The 21,262-nt window shown below is 40.3% G+C and overlaps 1 protein-coding gene across 8 annotated transcripts in view; it reads right to left on the reverse strand.

The window, feature by feature from the left end:
• STAG2 (STAG2 cohesin complex component) overlaps positions 1-9,035 on the reverse strand; it is a 141,169-nt gene extending 132,134 nt beyond the window's left edge. For 2 of the 8 annotated variants that reach the window (XM_019657916.1, XM_019657910.1), the window contains exon 1: positions 8,787-9,033. The gene's annotated coding sequence lies outside the window, so the exon portion shown is untranslated. Of the gene's footprint in view, positions 1-7,544; positions 7,638-7,793; positions 7,925-8,215; positions 8,381-8,710 lie in introns of those variants that run through there. The other 6 variants (XM_019657917.1, XM_019657911.1, XM_019657915.1 and 3 more) reach the window with 5 other exon arrangements.
• Between the last annotated feature and the right edge of the window lie 12,227 nt (positions 9,036-21,262).

Below are 21,262 nucleotides of genomic sequence, written 5' to 3' on the forward strand. Positions count from 1 at the left end.
CTACAAAACTCACCAAAAATAAGAGCTGCTAATTTTATGAAGTGACACATCAATCTCTATAAGACTTAAATCTCAAATTATGTTACCAAATCAGTTTAACTTCAGATAAGTCTCTAAACTGGCCTGTTTCTTTTCTTTTCTAATAGCCATTTCTCCTCCCTAGTCACACAATTATTTATTTTCTCAGAAGAAATTTTCCACATAAGAACTCCCATGAAATATCATACAATTCACATTTCCTCCTAAGAAAATGGTAAAGGAGTCTGAATACGTAAGGAAAACAAACACAGATATAAACAGTAAAAGTAATTATCCTGGAGTTTTCTCTTTTATTTAGAGGGACCTCAGAAAAGTTGCTTTTCAACATTAAGACATATAATCACTGAAGTCTTAACAGTCACTTGAAAAAAGCCAACTAGAAATTCTACTGACTTAAAAAAAACAACAACACTGTTATCTTGTCTTTTACTATCGACCCCATACCAATAAAAACGCCTCTAAGAGTAAAAATAACTCTCAGAATATGGAAGTTTAAAGTAACTTAAATCACTTTCATGCTCAAAGAAATCTCCATTGGGGTTTTGAATCCCTTCCTACCACTCACTAATTAGGCAAGTTACTTGGCCTCCCTATGGTTTGGTTTCCTCTTCTGAAAAAGTGGGTATTAATTAGGGTCATCATACATCCTAGTTTCTGAGACAGCCCTAGTTTATCCTATTATCCCAGCATACCATCAGGTTAGTGCCCCCTTTCACTCTCAAAAGTATCCTATTTTTAACAATAAATCATATGGTCATCCTACCTCATAAGGTTATGAAGATTGAGTTAATGCACATAAAACAGTTGTAACAGTGTGTGGCATATAGTAAGAGCTCAGTTAGTGTTCGCTAATGTTAATGCTACAATCACTGTCAAAGACTTTTCATAAAATGTTTTGAACTGCATAATCAACAGATCTTCTCCAATATTCCTTTTTACAAATAAAATTATACATTTAACTTCCCACACTCAATTCTTTAAAACAAGTATTACTAACTGCTTGAAATCAACATTAACCAATTTATTCCACAGAGATGGCAATATCAGTTGCATTCATATTTTATCATACTTAAGTTTTAGTAGAGGCTACATTAGGGTTACTGACAGGAAAGTAACTGTGGAAAGTAAAATTTTGGTTAGTGCCAAATCGAGTCCCTGAATATTCTAGCATCCTTTCTCAACCAGGATTCCTCATGTTCACCATAGAACTCAGAAAATGATTTGAGTGACAATTTCCTGAATTCTCCCAAGAATGGTACATAACTGGCATCTTTCTAGATAGATAGATGCACAGGAGAGAAACTAATTCATTACATACAACGGATGCCTTGGGGCATAATTCTGTTGCAGAACACAAGGGTCTTGGTATTCTTGGAGTACAAAGGGGGAAATATGGATGAAAAGACTCAATATTGAAAAAAAGAATCTGGGTAAAAGACTGCATCACCTGGAAAAAATTATTTCTTACAGAATGAAGCTCAAGGGAATGATTAACTTAAAATATATAAATTTCACTCATGGCTATGAAAAACACTAATATATTCAGTTTTACTTTGTCCATCTAGCATTCCTTCAGGTAAGAAAAAATCCTAGTTATAGTTTATGAAATGCAGGAAGGAAAAACAGGAAAAGCAAAGAAAGCTGAGATCAAGATTCTGATCACTAATGAATTTAACAATCCAGGGCACCAATATTATCGATTACCTGATAAAAATAAGAACAAAATTTAATAAACTGAAAAGATGAACTAGAAGAGAAAGCAGAAACGAGAAGATATTAACACTTAGAAGGAAAGAAGTTATTTTTCAAGTAGCATTAAATAACAACAAAAAAAGCCCCCTACAGAACCAATCAGAGCAGTGAATTATAAAAGAGTCACCTAAATTTTAATTTCAAATCTAACCCCTAATAAACAAGCTGAATAATTGGGGAACTATTCTCAGACACACTTAGCCTCCATTCAGTATAGAGCCATCAATGACATAAAGGAAAAATAAAACAGTGAAACCGTTCTATCCACCACAGTATGACCAAAAAAAAAATCAAGAATATAATTCAATGTATTATCCCACAAACTGTTGTATAATAAGCATACTCAAAACCAAAGCTCAGATTTGTTTCAACTACTTTGACTATTAGTATAAAACACAATTTAGACCTTTCATCAGGCAGCAACTCATCTAACCCTGTGCAAAAATCTGCATTTATCTTACAGTATACATGAAAAAAAATCTTCATTTTGTAACATTAAAATGATACATGCCTTCTGGTTATAGATAACCCAATACCTAAACCAGTTAAGGAAAATTACTGAGCTGAATAAAAAAGCACAAAGTCGTTTTGAGGTCAAACTAATTTGGGTGTGAATTCAGGCTGTCAATTATTATCATGTGACAAGTCATTTATTATAGGAGCCTCAATTTCCCCATCTGTAAAGTGATAATAACCACCTATCCTGCAAGGTAGCTGAGAATATTAAACAATACATGTTAAAACACATAGCACAGTTATTGGCATTCAAAACGAACTCAAAATAATTTATTAGAATATCTCAGCATTCAACAAGTTATAGGAAAAATCCCATTACAACAAATGTTATCCATGCAAAAGTGTAAACAGGACTTACTTTTTTCCCACTCTAGCAACATTCAACAGAATTTAAACAATTTATTTTTATAAAGGAATTTTACCTTTGAGTTGTACAATAGATTATCCAGAGTTTATAGAAATCTCCCTAGTTTGTCTCATCAAGCCCAGTCATGTATTTTCCAACTAAAATAATAAAGAGCAGACCACTGACATTATTCACCCTCCCTTCCTTTGGGGTAAGGAAGTTCAAAACAACTTCAATAATCTCTTGATTATCAAAGTATGTAAAGACTTCTTGTTTTCCTTTGGTTACTATCAAATATAGAAAATACATTAAAATCACAATTCAAGCAGCAGATTACCACAGCTGCTAAAGAGAAGTAGTCTTAAAATGCACATATACAAAAATTAAGACTCTACTTACGCTGAAGATATATGAAATTGTGTTAAATTAAATGCAAAGCAGGCTACTCATGAGACTGAAAAAAATCAAACTGGCAATTCTGTTTTCTTACTTATCTTTGCCAAACAGAATATGCAATAATTACCAATCATGATAGCCGGAGATATAAAGAAGTATACAGGGACAGCATTGACCTACAAATTAAAAGTCCTAAATATACATCAAAAGTAGAAAACTACAAAAGGAAAATGTGAAGAAATTTTAAAATAACCTGTATCTTTAAAGTTTTTTTTTTTACTCTCCAATGAGTCACCACATTTCTGTATATACTGATACCCATAGCTAACTGGGATTATCCCTTTCCTTTTCTATGTTCCCTAACTCCCAAAATAGTGCTCCATCATACAGTAAACTGTCACGTTCAAGTCTTTGAATAATCTAATAGCTGATTTCAAAGTGCTAATATAAGTCCAGGTTTTTTTTAAAAAAGCAAACGTGAGACAAAAAAGGCACAGCATTAAAGAGATATGAACGTTATCCCCCTGAAATGTAACAGACAGATCATTGTGTTCATTTAATGTAAATTTTAAACTCAAAAATTAACTTGCAGCATCAAAACCTAAAGTCTTCCATCTATTATAAAGAACCCAAAGCAGGGCCGGCCAAGTGGCGCGTTGGTTAAGAACTGGCTTGGGACGCCAGAGGGCTGCGGTTCGGATCCCACATATGAGGGCCAGTGACACTGCCCTCTACAGCTAAGATGCTGAACAACAGCTCAACCTGGAGCTGGGCTGCTGTGAGTCGCTGGCGACAGCTAGGCTGCAGCCCCTGCTGCAGTGGGTCGCCATGGGCTACCGTGTGTAGCCAGCGTGAGCGGCCAGCAGCCGCCATGAGCGGCCGTCCAGATGCCGGCGACTGATCTGCTTCGCCAGGGAAGAGCACAATGATGGTGCCAACTTGGGCCAGTGAAGCAACGTCCTCCACAACTAGACCGAAGAACAAAAAAAAGACAGCAACTTGTCTGTTCCCATCCCCCAATTCCCCAATTAAAAAAAAAAACTTAAAAAAAAAAGAACCCAAACCAAAAAGAATATGCTATTCACTGTTTACTCCCTTCCCACCCATGACTGTGGGTGGCATCAGTTTAAACATGCAGAATATTAAGCATTACTAAACTATCCAAGGCCTTTTTTCAGATTTACCCCTAAATTCCCTAAGGATAATTTGAGTGTGAGCCTGTCCCCCACCCAACCCCACCCATTTTAATTCACAGGTCCTTGGGCAACCACCAAAGTCAATAAGGTCTAAAAAGAAAACAATGAAAAAGGAATGTTGAATTTAATTTCATTAAAATCTTGAGTGCTCAAGTTTAAAAAAAAAAGAACCCTAACTAAATAGACTTCAAAGTTACCCAACTCCTAATTTGTTGGTTTAGTCATTTAGCTGTTGCCTCACCACAATAAAATAAATATGAAGCCACAATCCGCAACATCTACTTAAGATTATTTGCATACGAGTAAGAATTCAAAATATGTAATCTGTCTTCTCTTAACATCCTTCTAAAGCTTAAATGAATATGAAATATAAAGACTAATATTAACAATTACGAAATGTCTGTTCCCAGACAAGGGTGGAATTTTGTTTTCATAATAAATAGGGAAGACCTTTAGCCAAACATTAAATTAATATTCATTATTTTTTTATTCCCTTTAGAACTTTAAAATATATTCAAAAATACATTTCATGGCGGGGGGGGACCTGACACTGAACACCACAAAATTGCAGAAAATAAAGTATGTACTTACCTTCAAAGAATTTAGGAGAAATTCACAGATACACTAATTAAGGAGACAGGGTTTTAATTGCATTGTGCTTTTATTTTACAGTTGATAGGTAATGGTCAGAATTTTTGTATTAGAAAACATTAAAATATTTTACATATCAACTTTTAACTATTTATAGCACCACCCCCACTGCCCGTCTCTGGTAACCTCAGAATGCTATAGTTATTTCACAGTGGGAAAGAATAGCTAATAAGTACATTTCTTTTCCAGTCCTTTTCTCTACCCATTCATTAAACAGCAAATACTGAAACTGAATTCAATTCCTACCTCGATCCTCCTACCAAGAATGCTCCCTAGGGCATCCCATTCCCGTGTACTGTCACTTATTCCAACTGCCAAAGCCCCTCCTATTAATAGTAAATCCTTTCATAGACTGTAACTCCAACTTAATGAAATTGACACCAAACAGAATTTACAAAATTTGCGAATGGAATTTTCCTATTTTCAAAGGTATTAAAATAACTGAAAGTAGGGCACATTCAGACTACGTTTCAAACATTGAAAGTTTGGCCAATTTATAAACATTTACTCTATACTGATTCAAATTAAGTATTTTTTGAAACATGGTATCTTAGGCATTGTGTAATTATTTATACACAAGGCCAAGTTTCCCAAGCAAATAATGGATACATTTAAGTCATTACACCAAAATTGCAAGACAATTCGAAATTTTTTCTTCAAATTTGTTTATTTAAATTGAAGTACACACAAAATTAGAGAGAATAATCGTACAATGAGCTCTCCTGTATTCACCATCCAGCTACAACCATCAACTCAAGGCCACTTTTGTTCGATCTCTACCTTCCACCACTTCCTCTCCCAGTTATCTTCAGAAAAGAATTAAGAGGAAGACATTGTGCTCAGTACATACACTGAGAAAAATCCTAAAATAACGAAAGTACCAAAGACTAGCAAGAAAACAAGAATCTAACAGCATAGCTGTGCAGTCACCCTCTACACAACTTGTTAGGTGGTAAATTTAAGAATTCAGTTAAAAACAAAGAAATAGCCATCTTTAAGAATTTTAATGAAGTCCATCAGATCCAAAGGACATATTTAAAATTACATTTAAATGGATAAATAGGAATGTGATGAAAATGAACTTAAACATGTGCAGTTAGCTTGCATCAACGAAGCACCTTGGCTCACAAGGAAAATAAAAAGACTAACATAATGTGTCATAAAATTACAATTGAACTACTTGAAAAATCGCTAAACACTTATGCCTTACCTGGTCCTTCTGATTCCTAATTACAGATTGATATCAATGTAGAAAGAAAACCAGGCATTTTAACGTAGTAAGTGGTTTAAAATGTTCAAAATTAACCTCACCGTTCATTGGAAAACATATGAAAGCAAGTCCAAACTACCTGAATTGTATGTCATTAAACAGAAATGTATCCCCTTATCCATGGCCGTTTTTTTTAAAAAAGAAGTTCACATATACCCTTAAATGCAACGCGCTAGGCTACAGATAGAATTAAAAGACCGCCTCCTGCTTTTGCTCCTAACCAATACGCAGAGAGAGATGGTTGGCAGGAAAGTGCTGCGAGGACAGTAACAAACACCAGCAGCTCCTGAGCAGGCCCTGCTAGAGCCAGGAATGACGCACTTCGGTAACCCGACTCTTTCTCCCCTCCACCCCCGCCCCCAGCAGCGGTGCTGACACCGCCAACAGCCCGGAGTAGGAAAAAAGACAACAGAAAAAAGGCAGAGGTTGGACTGCACCAGGTTTCATCAAGAAACCTTGGTTATTCCTCTTTCGACACTAACCACTAGGACTAAACAGGAAAAGAAGCTTAGTGCTTAAGCAAGTTCCATCATGGTGGTTTAAGAGTCACTAAATTAAGCTGAAATAATGAGTCCAATCCACAGAGACAAATATAGGGTGTGGCTGCTGTGAAATACGGCGGTCTGTGGAAGAAAAGGGGCATGGAATTTACGCTCCACTGTGAGGGGACGATGGGGCTTCACGGGGGGGAGGTGTTGGGGGTCGCGCATTTTAAGGAACCATTTCAAACCAACACAAGCTTTGCGTTTACTTACACTTAATCCTACAGATCAAAAGTTTCTAATAGGTATATCGTATAAACTGTAAATAACAATTTAGTCAAACACCATGATCCTCAATTTAAAAACTACATCCCAGAGAAAGGAGGAGGGAGGGGGTGGTAGGCAACAACATATAAAACATTTCTAGGCCACGGAGGAGAAAGTCACAAACCGGATGAAACTACTAATGCGATATTAAAAATTAAAGCTGAACACTGCAGCACTAAAAATCACACGATAAAACCCATTACAGTTTAGGATTAAAAATAAAATGACATATACACCAAGGGGGAGTGGAAACTAAATGTCGAAAGTAAAGCGGCTTAGAAAAAACTAAAGGCAAAACAAGACATTCTCGCGACCAAAAAAAAAAAATAATAATAAGGGCATAAATCAACAAAACGTTTACGAATGTAGGCCAGAAGAAAATGGGAACGGGGCTCAAAGTTTTGCGGAACTACTTGATGCTGTTTCGCACACCTTCTCTCTCCCACGGCCCAAACAGACCCTTTCGTCCCTAAAATCGCCGTCCAGAGATCACCGGGTACGGAGAGAAGAAAAGAAAGTCAACCCCAGCCGGAATAAAAGTGTGAAGGGGAAAAGCAGAAGCTGCCTACCTGGGGCAAGGATCAGCTCAGTTCGTGTCTTGAGAGACAGCGCGGGTGGGGGTGGGAACGAAAAGCAGCACTAAAACTAAAACAAAAGTGGCGCCAAAACCCCCCAACAAACAGCCTTCCACTCCCGCCCTTCCCCCCTCCTCCCAAGCCAGCCAGGCAGGGCCCTCATGGGGGCCGGGGCTGCACGCGGGGGCCAACGCCGCCAAACCCCCAACCTATTTATAAAATTGGTGCCCGAAGAAAACTGACCGAAGTCGGGCCTCGGAAGGGATGGAGAGATCGATGCCAATCGCCTTCCCCAGCAGTTCCCCCACCACGCGCTGGAGATGATGGGGCGGGGGAGAAGCCGAGGGGCCCGTCACATGAATGTTGTTCCCTCTCTAGGAAGGGAGGAAGAGAGGGAGGGAGAGGAGGGAGGGAGGAAAGGAAGGAGGGGAAGGGAGAAGGGAGGGGGCATGAGGGAGGGGTGTGATCAGAGTAGATTTTCCCTCGCCTCCCTCGGTCCGAGGCCCAAATATACACAACTGAGCCTCTCTCCTCCCCTCCCCCCAGGTTCCCAGCACCACCATTTTGCTCTCTTCCTTCCCCTCACCACGACACCGCGCTCTCACCCACCCAACCACAGCCTCCCCAGCTAGTCTCCCCCGACTACGGCTCGCACCCCACCCCACCTCCAGTTTAGGCTCTCCCAGCCTTAAGAGCCTGCCGGAGAAAAGGCACCTAAATCGAAGGCTACACAGAGAAGCAAAGCCTCCATCTTGCGCTGCTCCGCGTTCTCCATTTTGGGCCACCCATGGTGGGGGGGGGTCTCCGTAGAGGCCTCGAGGGACAGGGGGCGAGGGAAAGAAGAGAAAAGAAGAGAAAATCTTCAGCGAGGGTAGTCGAAACGAAGAGTCCGGCCGTACAAAGCCTCTGTAGGACTAGGAGGTAGGGAGGACGGGGGCTGGAAGTTCTTAGTGTGGAGGTAGCGACTTCAGAGGACAAGGGAGAAAGAAGGGGTGGGGGTGACTCGGGGACGAGGAGGAGTCCCCCGGCTTGGACTTGGCCACCCACTCCACGGCTGGCCCCGCTGGGGGCAAAGGAAGAGGGGAAATTAAACGGCAACGGAGCGCCCAATCGTTCTTCCTCCCAACTCCGCTCTCGGGCCCTATTTCAACCATACAAACCTCATGGTGGGCCCCGCGCCCTCCGGGTGCCTCTCCAAACTTCTAGAAGCTTCGCCTCCGCCATTTTATAACTTACCTCCCCCCTCAGCGTACAGAGGCAGCAACGAGACTGTTCGCCTCCCCCACTCCTTCCTTCTTTCTCAGGCCGGGGACTTCTTCACCCCTGGGCTGGCACAAGATATTTTCCCCTTCCTCTTCTTTACACCCTCGAATTCTACTCAGGGACGGAAGCTCCCGCGGTTCTAGAGCGGTGGGGGGTTTTGAAAGTGGCGGTCGGATCCGGCGGGTTTTTTTTTTTTTTTTTGGTGGCGCTTCGGGATTGTTTGGGGTGTTCGCTCTTCGGCGACTTGGAGGCGAATGGAACGCGCAGGCGCCATCTGTCGGCCAGGAACCCGCGCCCGGCTCCTGTTGGGAGGGAGCGGCATCTAGCGGCAGCGCGCGGGCACTGCAGCGCTGGGCTCCCACCCTCCCACCCTTCCCACCCCGCGTCCTCCTCCCAGTCACCAGCCAATCGCGTCCGGCTGCCTCCCGGGTTCAGCGTTCCGGACGCCGCTTGCAAACCAGAAGCCCGCAGGGGCGCGCCGCCGAGTGGGGTAAACAAGGTGCTGTGCCCGCGCCTGACTTGTTCATTTGGCGGCGCTTCCTCCGCGGACCCGATAGAGCCGCGTTGTCTCTTTCTGTTTTGGGGATGTTGACGGGAGGGCGGTAGGACTCTGGAGGAGCCCCAGGCAGTGGGAAATCGGAAACCGGGCTCGCTCGGGACTCGTCCCCCGGGCCCCTCCGCCCCTCGCGCAGCCCGAGGTGGCAGCCCAGTCGAGCATCACCCTGCGACGTCGCCTCCTCTGACACGCCCCAGCAAGGGCCCTTGGCCCTAGTTCCTGAACCTCGCTTCACCGCGATCCCTACTCCTAACCACCGAAAGGACTAAACTCGCGTAACTGGCACCTGATCCTAAGTGATTTAGGGTTTTTGCTTTTTGAGTTTTTGGTTTATTTGGTGTGCTTTTTGTTTCGGCAGTGGGAAAGCGGCTGATTCTCTACCAGGAAGACCTAGCACTGGGGGGAAAAAATGTTTCTATTATTTACAACCCACTATTCCAGTCTCCCAGAAAACGTGCTGTCTCTTTCTGGGGTCTGGGAGACTCAGGGAACTGGGCTACTAGGCTAGGCCGGGCGCCGGGCCAATTTATTCTCGACTCTTGGGGCGGCTGGGCGGGAACGGGACAGAGCGAAGTGCAGGGAAATCGGAATTTGGATGAAAGAAATAGAGGGGGACCTACAGGGTCTCCTCCGCTAATTCACCGTCTTCCTGAAAACGTGGGCGGCCTAGCGATTTAAATAATTTTGGTTCCTTCCTTTTCCCCCTTCCCCCAAGGTGTTTGAAGTACTAAAGGGCTCCATCCGCTCCTTGGACCCCATTTAAATTAAGTCTTTATCACTGCTGATATATGTTTGTTTCTAATCCAGCTTCCCGGCCCTTTGGCTGCTAGGTTCTATCTACGCAGGGAAGATCAACTCGGGGAGGGTCTGTCCCCTCCGAAGCGCCGCTTTTCCCAGGACAGGAAGAAGTGACCTATTACAGTGTCCATTTCTGTTCTGGAAGTTCCCAGATTCATACAATTGTTTAGTTTAGTCTTCGTTTCTGTTTATTTTTTTAAATTTTTGGTTAAAATATCCTTTAATATTAAATTACTTTTCAATTAGAGGTAAAGGAATAATGTATTTAATAACAAGACAAATTTTCCAAATGAAAAATAACGCAAGCCCCGTGTAAATCGTGGAGATTTCACCTGGTATCACGTCTAAAGCATTCCTTATGCAATGTAATGATTATTTCCAGTGCTTAAACTATATACCTTCCACGCCTGTGTCTTAGTTTCTCTCCCATCCTCTGTGCTTACTGTTTTTTTCCTGCAACTTTAAAGAGGAGTTATGGTATATTTAATCAACTGAACGATAAAAGTTAAACAGAAACATCTAAATATCTATAACAAATAAAACTGGAGACATTTTTACTTATCTGTAGAGCTTTGGGGAGTGCAATACTATTCGTAGTAAATTTCCATTTCTTTTATAGACCATCTTTGGTAGAATGTTACACAGTTTTGAATGGATTCAAGTTACAGACTGATGCAGCTAGAACATTAAATAGGGAGTAGTGGAAAATTTACAGTTGTGTAAGTTAATCCAAAATTCTACTTAAAGTAATAGAAAAATTGGGCTCTGTACCAAATAATTTTACATTAATTTAGTTCAATTGTGCCAATTTAATATCAATTGATATTAAATGATTTCCTGTTTTGGTATTAGCTGCAAACTACTGATTTTCTGCTCTGAACCTCACATTTATTGTACATAGTGCAGTTTTTCATCTATTTTGTAAATTTACATTCTTGGCTGATTATGTAGCAGCTGAGACTTTGAACAATTTTATACTTTGAACAAAATTGAAAAGTGCCTCTGTTTAGTAAATTTCCTTTCATTTTGTGAAAAATACCGTTGAAGAAGAAGAATAACTGGTATAACATCAGAAAAATTTTATAGCACATTTATACTGATATTTACGAATGTTTCACAGTAGCCCCTCCTTTTTTTCTAGAACTCATTAAAAAAATATTTAGTGAGCCTGAAGATCACAGTGCTGTGTGCCCCAGTCCTATCCTAAGAAGTAGGATTTATTTCATAGGGTTCTGAAAGACCAAAGAATGCACTCTAAGAATTGGAAGACTAAGGGAGAAAATGCCATCAAATGAAATAATGTAACTGATGTAAAATAAGCTTTAATCTTAGTTATTTTTAGCATGTCCTTCATGAAATAGTATTGATTTTTGTTTGTTTGTTTGTTTGTTTTTTAAGATTTTTATTGGGGAATTGGGGGAGGGGAACATTGTGTTTTTCCAGGACCCACTAGCTCCAAGTCAAGTTGTTGTCCTTCAATCTTAATTGTGGAGGGCGCAAGCTCAGCTCCAAGTCCAATGGCTGCTTTCAGTATAGTTGCGGGGAGTGCATAGTCCACCATCCCATACGGGTGTCAAACCAGCAACCTTGCTGCTAAGAGCACACGCTCTCACCAGCTCAGCAGCAGCTCAGCTTGGGTGCAACGTAGCTCACTGACCCATGTGGGAATCGAACTGGTGACCCTGTTGCTCACAGCCCGCGCTCTTAGCCAACTGAGCCACTTGGCTGGCCCCATGAAATAGTATTGTAATGGCAGAAGTTCTTGGTGCCTGATAAATACTGAAAGAAGAAAGTTGAATAGTTAGAACATTTGTGTAAGGGGCAAGATACTATTTAATGCAAAAATATTCTGGTCATTAGAAATGCATACCGCACAGTGTAGCAGAGATAATCCTCCAGCCTTACCATAGTCTGAATAAAGCATCCCATGGTTCTCTGCTCTGACTCCATGCAAATGGGACAAGCTTCTGATTATAAATTAGGTTTTCCAGATAGTCTCCTACTCTAGACAGCATATATATACATACATATTTTTTTTCTAACATCATTCTAAAGATGACCTAAAATCCAGAATCCTAAAGATGAATAAATTTGAGTCCACAGAAATTTAAAATCATAAGCAAAGTCAAAAGATAAACTATAAGCTGTGAGGAATTATTTGCTACATGAATGAAAAAGGCTAGTATCCTTAATATACGAAGAACTCTCACAAATGAATAAGATTTAAAGACCTTCCAATAGAAAGATGGACAAAGGCTATAAAGTCAATTAACTTATTGGACAAGAAATGCAGATTGCTAATAAATACAGAGGGTTCCGAAACGATGTATACACATTTTAAGAAAGGAAAACTATTGAAATTGTAATACTTAATATATACCAATAACATAAGATGAATACAAATCACGTTTGACTTCTGCAATTACAAGAGGTGCTCAAAGTGTTTCCATCAGCATCTAAACACTTATGATTGTGGTAAACTACTGCTTGAATGACACTGACCAACTTGTCCACTTGTATACATTTTTTGGCACCCCCAGTATATAAACTAGCGCTCATCTTCGTTCCCCACTGAGATATACAAATTAAATTCCACTTCTACCAGATTGGCAGAGGCTTAAAATTTTGATAATACTCTGTGTTGGAGAAGAACTAAGAATTCTCATATTGCATTGGTGGGAGTGTAAACTTTTTAAAAAAGTATCTCAACATGTAAAATTAATCTAGCATTTCCATTTCTAGAAATCTATCTACAGATAAGCTTGTACAAATTACACAAAGATATATATATATATATATATATGTTCATTATAGCTTTGTCATAAATAAAAATTGACAATAGAAAAGGCATCATTAGGGGACTGGGTAAAGAAATTATGGTACATCCATACAATGGAGTTCTTTGCTTACCATTAAAGCAATTAAGTATATATTTATTTACTGGGAATGCAAATATGTCTAAGATGTTAAAAAAATCAAGTTGCAAATAGCTTGTATAGCGTGATCCCACTTGTGAATATATTTATATTTACATACACAGGTATGCGTGCTTACACATGCATAAAACATTCTTGAAAATATACAGGAAACATAACAACAGTTACTCCTCAGGGAAGAGGTGGTGCAGGGTTGCAGGGCTTGTAATTTTGCTTTTAGCTATACATTGTTACCTTATGTTAATTTTTTTACAATGAGCATATAATTTTTACACAGATTGTGTAATTTTTAAGATCTTATACCGGTTATTCTGGAAAACAATTTGGCACTTTCTTATGAAGTTAAACATGCGTTTACCATATGACCCAGGAATCTTACTCCTGAGCATTTATCCTAGAGAAATGAAAACTTAGGTTTACACAAAAGCCTATACACAAATGCTCATAGCAGATTTACTTGTGATAGTTTAAGACAGGAAACAACCCAAATGTCCATCAACTGGTAAATGGTTAAATTGTAATACATTCATATAATGAAATGCTACTCAGCCATAAAAAGGAACTATTGATACATTTCACAACTTGGATGGACCACAAGGACATTATGCTTAGTGGAAAAAGCCAATCTCAAAGAGTTACACACTATAATTCCACTATATGATATTCTTAAAATGATGAAAGTATAGTGATGGAGAACAGATCCGTGGTTGCCAAGGTTGGAGAAAGGGTATAACTATGGGAGAGAGTTTCTTTTTGGTGATGAAACAGGTTTTTTTTTCCTGATTCTGGTGCTGTTTACTTAAATCTACACATGTGATCCACTTTCATAGAATACACACAAGTGCATGAAAAAACTGGTGAAATCCAAATAAGGTCTGTACTTGAATTAATAGTATTGTATGTATCAGTGTCAATTTCCTAGGTTTGACAAGTATTATGGTTATGTAAGCTTTCATCATTGGGGAAAGCTGCGTGAATGGTACATGGGAATTCTCTGTATAATTTTTGCAACTTCTTGTGAGTACTAAACTATTTCAAAATAAAAAAAAAATTTTATGCTGGTAATAAAAGAAAAAAATCCCTGGTTAGTGGAAAGGTAATTACTCCATTGCAAATTAATACACTGAATTTCTAGTTTACGAATCAGCTTTTTGTGAACTTGACTATAGTTTATGGAATCCTTTTCATTACCCCTGTATGAACTTATACAATTAAGGGCCTGATACTTCAATACTCAGGAATAGACTATGGACCTGTGTTGTCAACAGGAAATAGATATACCACTAAGCCTTGTCTAAAACAAATAGCCGACACTTTTCTAGACAGCCCAAATACCATGTTACTGAATTTGCTGATTTTTTTACTTTGAATAATATGCAATATTTCTAGTATGAGTTAATATAACTGAAGCTATATCTATATGCAAAAGATTCACTGTTTCTCAGATACAACCCCCCCCTTCTTGTCTGAACTGCAGTACTAGTCCTATGTCCAGTTTCGTTTGAATCCAATACTGATTAGACTACTAACTTCCTTACTCTTTTTTGTTTTTTAAGATTTTATTGGGGAATTGGGGAAGGGGAACAGACAAGTTGGTGTCCTTTTGTTCTTCACTCTAGTTGTGGAGGGCGTCGCTTCACTGGCCCATGTTGGTATCATTGTGCTCTTCCTGGGTGAGGCAGTTGCTCACCAGCCATTGGACGGCCGCTCATGGCGGCTCTTGGCAGCTCACGAAAGCTCACACCCGTTGCCGGCCAGCCCCACTGCAGCCTATACCATCGCCGGCCACTCACGGCAGCCCAGCTCCAGGTTGAGCTCTTGTTCACCATCTTAGCTGTAGAGGGCGCAGCGTCACTGGTCCTCATATGTGGGATCCGAACCAGGGCCCTGCTGCTCAGAGCTGGCGTCCCAAGCCAACTCCTAACCAACGCACCATTCAGCCGGCCCTCCTTACTCTCTTTTATGCTTACTTATTTGCTACCTTCTTATTCCCTTTCTTACTCTAACTCACTTACATACTATCTTATTGGCTCAGTTGGCCCACTATAATGCCCCACAAACAAACATTACTGTGCTTAAGAATAATAACCTAGGGATCTTACTAAAATGCAAATTTTGATTCCGTAAGTCTGAGGCTAGGGCGGGACCTATGATTCTGTATTTCTAACAAACTACCAGGTCATGCCCAGCCCATGTTGCTGTTCTAAAGTCCACACTTTGAGCGTCGGGGCCTGAGGAACAAAGTACAGACTTTGTAAGGTAGCTTTCAGTGCCTTCCACTCTCTTATTCAAATCTCATAATTGAATTTTGCTAGGGCAATGTTTACATAGGTCACTTTTATCCCCAGCACTTAGTATAGAGCCTAAAACAGGATAGGTACTCCAAAATCATTCACTGAATGACTGAAGGAATGAATGAATAAACTAAACTACTCCCTGCTCATATATCATACATTCTAAGCAAACCAAATTACTTCCCACTTTCTAGTACTTTTCCAGCTCTATACATTTGCTAACACTATTTTCTCTCCTTTCCCAAGATTTACCCCATTCAAATTCTCTCCATCCTTAAGTGCCCCATTTAAATGAAAAAAATCTGTTAAGCTAAATGAAAAAAATCTGTATAAAATCTTCCCCAATGTCCCAATATGGAAATAATCTCTCATTTGCAAGGTTTCTCCCTACCAGATTTTGAATGCTTTACAAATAATAATCATAATAATATTCATGTTTTATTCATATTTGCTATGACCACCATGCCTGGCACAAATGTTAAGCATATAGTAGAAATCAATGTTTATTAAATTGAAGTAGAATAAAAAATTACCTAAATTAGCACTATGTATTAGACCTATTTGCAATGACGGAAATTTTTATAATCTGCCAGTCTGGTAGCCACAAATATCTATTGAGCACATAAAATGTGGTTAGGGGGCCGGCCAAGTGGCTCAGTTGGTTAAGCAACAGGGTCACTGGTTCGATTTCCGACCTGAGCTGAGCTGCTGCTGAGATGCTAACAGGTGGCAGGATGGCTCTGCTAAAAAAAAAAAAAGGTTAGTATGACAGGAACTGAATTTTTAATTTTAATTAAAATGTAAATGTAAATAACCACATGTGGCTAGTGGCTACTCCTATGTATTGGAGAGTGGCTATTCAGATAAATAAAGTTACAGTTGTTCTTTATTCTGCAGTATTTACTGAGTGCCTCCTATGTGACAGAATAGGAATGAGGCTGGTGATAGAAAGATGACTTTTCATGGTCCTTGACCTCATGGAGCTTACAACCTATTAAGAGAAGTTAGTCAGGATCAAATAATCCAATCAAGTGTTATAGGTGCTATTATAGAAGATTTACCAAGTAGAATGTGTGTTCAAAGGCAAATGTGGGCAGGGGTCAGAAAAGGGTTTATAAGGAAGATAAGAGTTGAAATAACATAGTATTCATTAGACAAACAAAAGATAAAGAGCTTTGCCCAGGGAGGAGTGTGAATAAAGCCCTAGTCAAAAACAAAGTCAAACGCCTCTCCTGGAAATACAAGGAGTTCCTTTGGCTAACACATAGGAAGTAGAGGGCAAAGAGGAGACCTGGTGTTTATGCTGGAGACATGGGCAGGAGCCCAATTACAAGAGGGCCCTTGGAACGCCATGCTAAGGAAAGAGCTTGGTATCCTGCAAGCATTGGGGAGCCACAGAAGTGACAATACTTCGTTTGACATTTTATTTTATTTCGTTTATTTATTTTTAAGATTTTTTTGGAGAATTGGGGGAGGGGAACAGCGTTAGGGAATCGGGGAAGGGGAACAGACAAGTTGCTGTCTTTTTGTTCTTCACTCAAGTGGAGGACGTCGCTTCACTGGCCCTGCTTGGTATTATCATTGCGCTATTCCTGGGTGAGGCAGATCGGTTGCCGGCTACTGGACGGCTGCTCACGAAGGCTCTTGGCAGCTCATGCTGGCCGCCAGCCACTCATGGTAGCTTTATGGCAGCCCACTGCAGCCTACGCCATCACCAGCGACTCACAGAAGCCCAGCTCCAGGTCGAGCTCTTGTTCAGCATCTTAGCTGTAGAGGGCACAGTGTCACTGGCCCATGTGGAATCCAAACCAGAGCCCTGCTGCTCAGAGCTGGCGTCCCAAGCCAACACCTAACCAACGTGCCACTCAGCTGGCTCTCGTTTGACATTTTAGAAAGATGTCTCTGGATGATGGAGTGGAAAGGAATAAGAGTCTGAGAGGTGATGTAAGCACTGGCAGTGAAAATGTAGTCAGGGCTTAGGGTATATGTGCTTTGCAGCCTGAAATAAGATGATAAATACAGTGAACATCTTTGTTTTGTTTTTATTTCATAATCCATTTGATTTTCCTGTTGTTTTTTTCTTTCCTGTTTTTTTCACTGAATGGCCAGATCTCCATGGAAGCAAGGTCAAAACTTGGTATGACTGGAAATTTCAAGGGAAAAAAAACTACCCTCTGCCTTCTGGCTAAATCATTTGAGAAATACTAGCCAAAATAATTCATTCCTATCAGCAGCTAATTTTTTCATCTCTTAATGTTGGCACTGGTTCTAGTTATTTGTATTAAGTAGTTAAACATGTCATAGGATGTATTTGTGTAGATAGATGACATTTGCATTTGCATATTTTTTGAGTGCCGACATTCAGTAAACAACAAAAAAGACTGATCAAGGCTCAGGCAGACCTATCAGCTCAGACTTATGGATGATTTTAAAGGTCCTGTTGTAATGCAGGATTTTTTAATATGTTCAGGAGACATCATTTTAAACTCATACACATTTAATAATCATTAAATGTGTAATTCTTATTTTCTCATTACGTAATTCTTCATTTTGTTTGTTGCTGTGTGGCATTGTTGCTGGGTACTAGTTTTTATAGAAATAGCAATAGTTTTGGGAAGCAGAAACATTATTGTTAGCAGAATAACAGACACATACCTCACCGCCCAAATAAAAAGTTTTAAGTTATTTCCCTATATTGTAAAAAGTAATTAGTTAAAATTAGCATTGCCCAGCTAGAGCATTTCAGATCTTGCTCTCCAGCATATATGGTCAGTTTGACTCAAACTCTTATGAAAATTATCAATAAAATAAAATATAATAAAATTGACATTGCCCAGAGTCTCCAATAACTCTTTTTCTGGTGACACATATGCAAGCTTATAAAGCCAAGGTCATATTAATAACTAAGAGGGACACTAACATTAATAACAACAAAAACTACTCCCTGAATTTAAGTATAGTATTTGTTACTAGTAACTACCAATATTAAGTAAAATTCAAACACTAAAATCACTGTCAGCATTGGATGTCTATCATTGGTAGCACATTTACTGTTATATGCTGATAGCATATGTAATGTTAGACACTAGAAATGAATGCTAGAACTGCTTGTAGAAAGATTAAGAGGTGTAAAGAAAGGATGAAGGGGGATTTGCAAAGTGGAAGAGGGCTAGAGATAGAAACTTCTCAGAAAATGCATTTTATTCCCCAAATATAGACAATACTAGATTAGATTCTGGACCAAGCCTTTTTATTTTATTTTATGTTTTATTTATTCTTTAAAAGGTTTTATTTGGGGAATTGGGGGAGGGGAACAGTGTTGGGGAAATGAGGAAGGGGAACAGCCAACTTGTTGTCTTTCAATCTTAGTTGTGGAGGGCGCAGCTAGCTCAGCTCCGAGTCCAGTCATGCCACGCAGCTCAAAGTGCTGTGTTCAATTAGTTGTGGGTGGGCGTAGCCACCATCCCATGCGGGAGTCCACCTGGCAGCCTTGTTGTTAAGAGAGTGCGCCCTATCCCCTGAGCCTCCTGGGTGGCAGCTCAGTTCAAGGTGCCAAGTTGAGTCTTTAGTTGCGGGCGGGCATACCCCACCATCTCGAACAGGCAACATTGCTGTTAGGAGTATATGCTCTCACCAGCTGAACCATCCTGCCACCCATTGGCAGCTCAGCTGCAGCTCAGCTCAGATGCAGCTCAGCTCAGGTGCAGCTCAGCTCAGGAGCAGCTCACTGGCCCATGTGGGAATCGAACCAGCGACCCTGTTGCTCAGAGGTCGCACTCTTGAGAAAGCTCTTAACCAACTGATCCACTTGGCTGGCCCCTCTTTTCAGTTTTATACCAAGGTGTTTGTTAGTTTGATTCTATCTGAATTACCTCATTATTTATCCACAGAATAATTTAATTACAGAAGGTATTAAAACTTAAACAGACGGGCTGAACTGGTTTTTCCTCTTTTATTCCCTCAGGATAATAAATATTTAACAAATTATCAATGACTTCAACTAGAATATTTCTCTTCTCACTTTGGTTCTATCCACTGCTACCTTTTTGTGTCAAATATATATTCAAGACCTAGACTTCATATTTCTTCATTTCCAAAAAAAGTCTACGTATACAACATTTGCTGTCACTTGATATTTTTAATGTGAAGATTTAAACTTTATAAGATTTATTCATTTCTCAAAATAAATCTGAGCCACTCATTTTGCAGTATGGCACCTGGCTTAATGGCAAATTTCTGCCAAGTCAGGATGATTTCCCCACCCTTATTCATAAAAATACAATTATACAATAAAATAATTAAATGAGCATTAAGAAGTATATTTATTATTTGTTTTTAAAGTTCATATCTTAGACCAACTTTTATTTTTATTTAATTAATTTATTTATTTATTTAAGATGTTATTGGGGAATTGGGCAAGGGGAACATTGTGTTTTTCCAGTACCCATCAGCTCCAAGTCAAGTTGTCCTTCAATCTTAGCTGTGGAGGGCGCAAGCTCAGCTCCAAGTCCAGTCACTGCTTTCAATCTAGTTGGGTGGGGGGAGGCACAGCCCACCATCCCATGCGGGAGTATAACCAGCAACCTTACTGTTAAGAGCACATGCTCCAACCAACTGAGCCATCCAGCCGCCCGCAGCTCAGCTCGGGTGCAGCTCAACAGACCATGTGGGAATCGAACCAGCAACCCTGCAGCTCAGAGCCCATGCTCCAACCAACTGAGCCACCCGGCCAGCCCTTAGACCAACTATTAAAAGAAGTAAACAGGGTTGACCAGTTAGCTCAGTTGGTTAGAGCATGGCACTGATAACACCAAGGTTGCCGGTTCAATATCCGCATGGGCCACTCTGAGCTGCGCCCTCCCTAAAAGAGTCAACTATGCCATTGTAGCATGAAAAGCAATGTGTAACCAATGACCATGGCTGTTTCCCTATAAAATTTTTTAAAAAATAAAAAAGAAAGAGAGAAATATTGTAAAATTCAGCATTTTTTTTTTTTTACAAAATTGTAACCTAAATCCTTTACATGGAATGTTAAGTTGTAATCAAAAACCTTTTGTTCTTTTTTTCTGATTTATTGAACTTTGGTTCTGGATCACTCAATCCTCAGAGGAGAGCTTACCTCTCAGGGTCCAGCTTTCTTTTCTTTGTCTCAGCCATGAGGAGTTGGTCTCCTGGCCTGTGCTATTTGAGTGGGGCCTAGAAAAGTCCTGGTTAACTTTTTTTAAAATTTAAATCATTGAAACAATTGTAGATTTGCATATAGTCGTAAGGAATAATACAGAGAGATCCCTTGTAAACTTTGCCTAGGTTCCCCCAGTGGTAACATCTTGCAAAACTATAGACAACCAGAATATTGACATTGATATAATCCACTGGTCTTATTCATGTTTCCTCAGGTTTTTTTATTTTTAATTGGAGAATTGGGGGAAGGGAACAGTGTTGGGGAATTTGGGACGGGGAGCAACCAAGTTGTTGTTCTTCAATCTTAGTTGTAGAGGGCACCAGTCGCCATCTGGCTGCCGGTCGGTAGCTTGTGGCCTCTAAACTCAAGGTGCTGTGTTACACTCTTAGTTGCGGGTGGGTGTAGCCACCATCCCATGTGGGAATTGAACGTGGCAGCCTTGTTGTTAAGAGCGCGTACTCTATCCACTGAGCCATCCGGGTGGCAGCTCAGCTTAAGGTGCTGAGTTCAGTTTTATTTGTGGGCGGGCGTAGCCCACCACCGAACAGGCAGTCTTGTTTTTAGGAGCACATGCTCTTACCAGCTGAGCCATCCTGCCACCTGTTGGCAGCTCAGCGGCAGCTCTGCTCAGGCGCAGCATCACTGGCCCATGTGGGAATCAAACCAGTGGCCCGGTTTCTCAG

This window comes from Hipposideros armiger, unplaced genomic scaffold (genome assembly GCF_001890085.2).
Source record: "Hipposideros armiger isolate ML-2016 unplaced genomic scaffold, ASM189008v1 scaffold_281, whole genome shotgun sequence".
NCBI classification, from domain to species: Eukaryota; Metazoa; Chordata; class Mammalia; order Chiroptera; family Hipposideridae; genus Hipposideros; species Hipposideros armiger.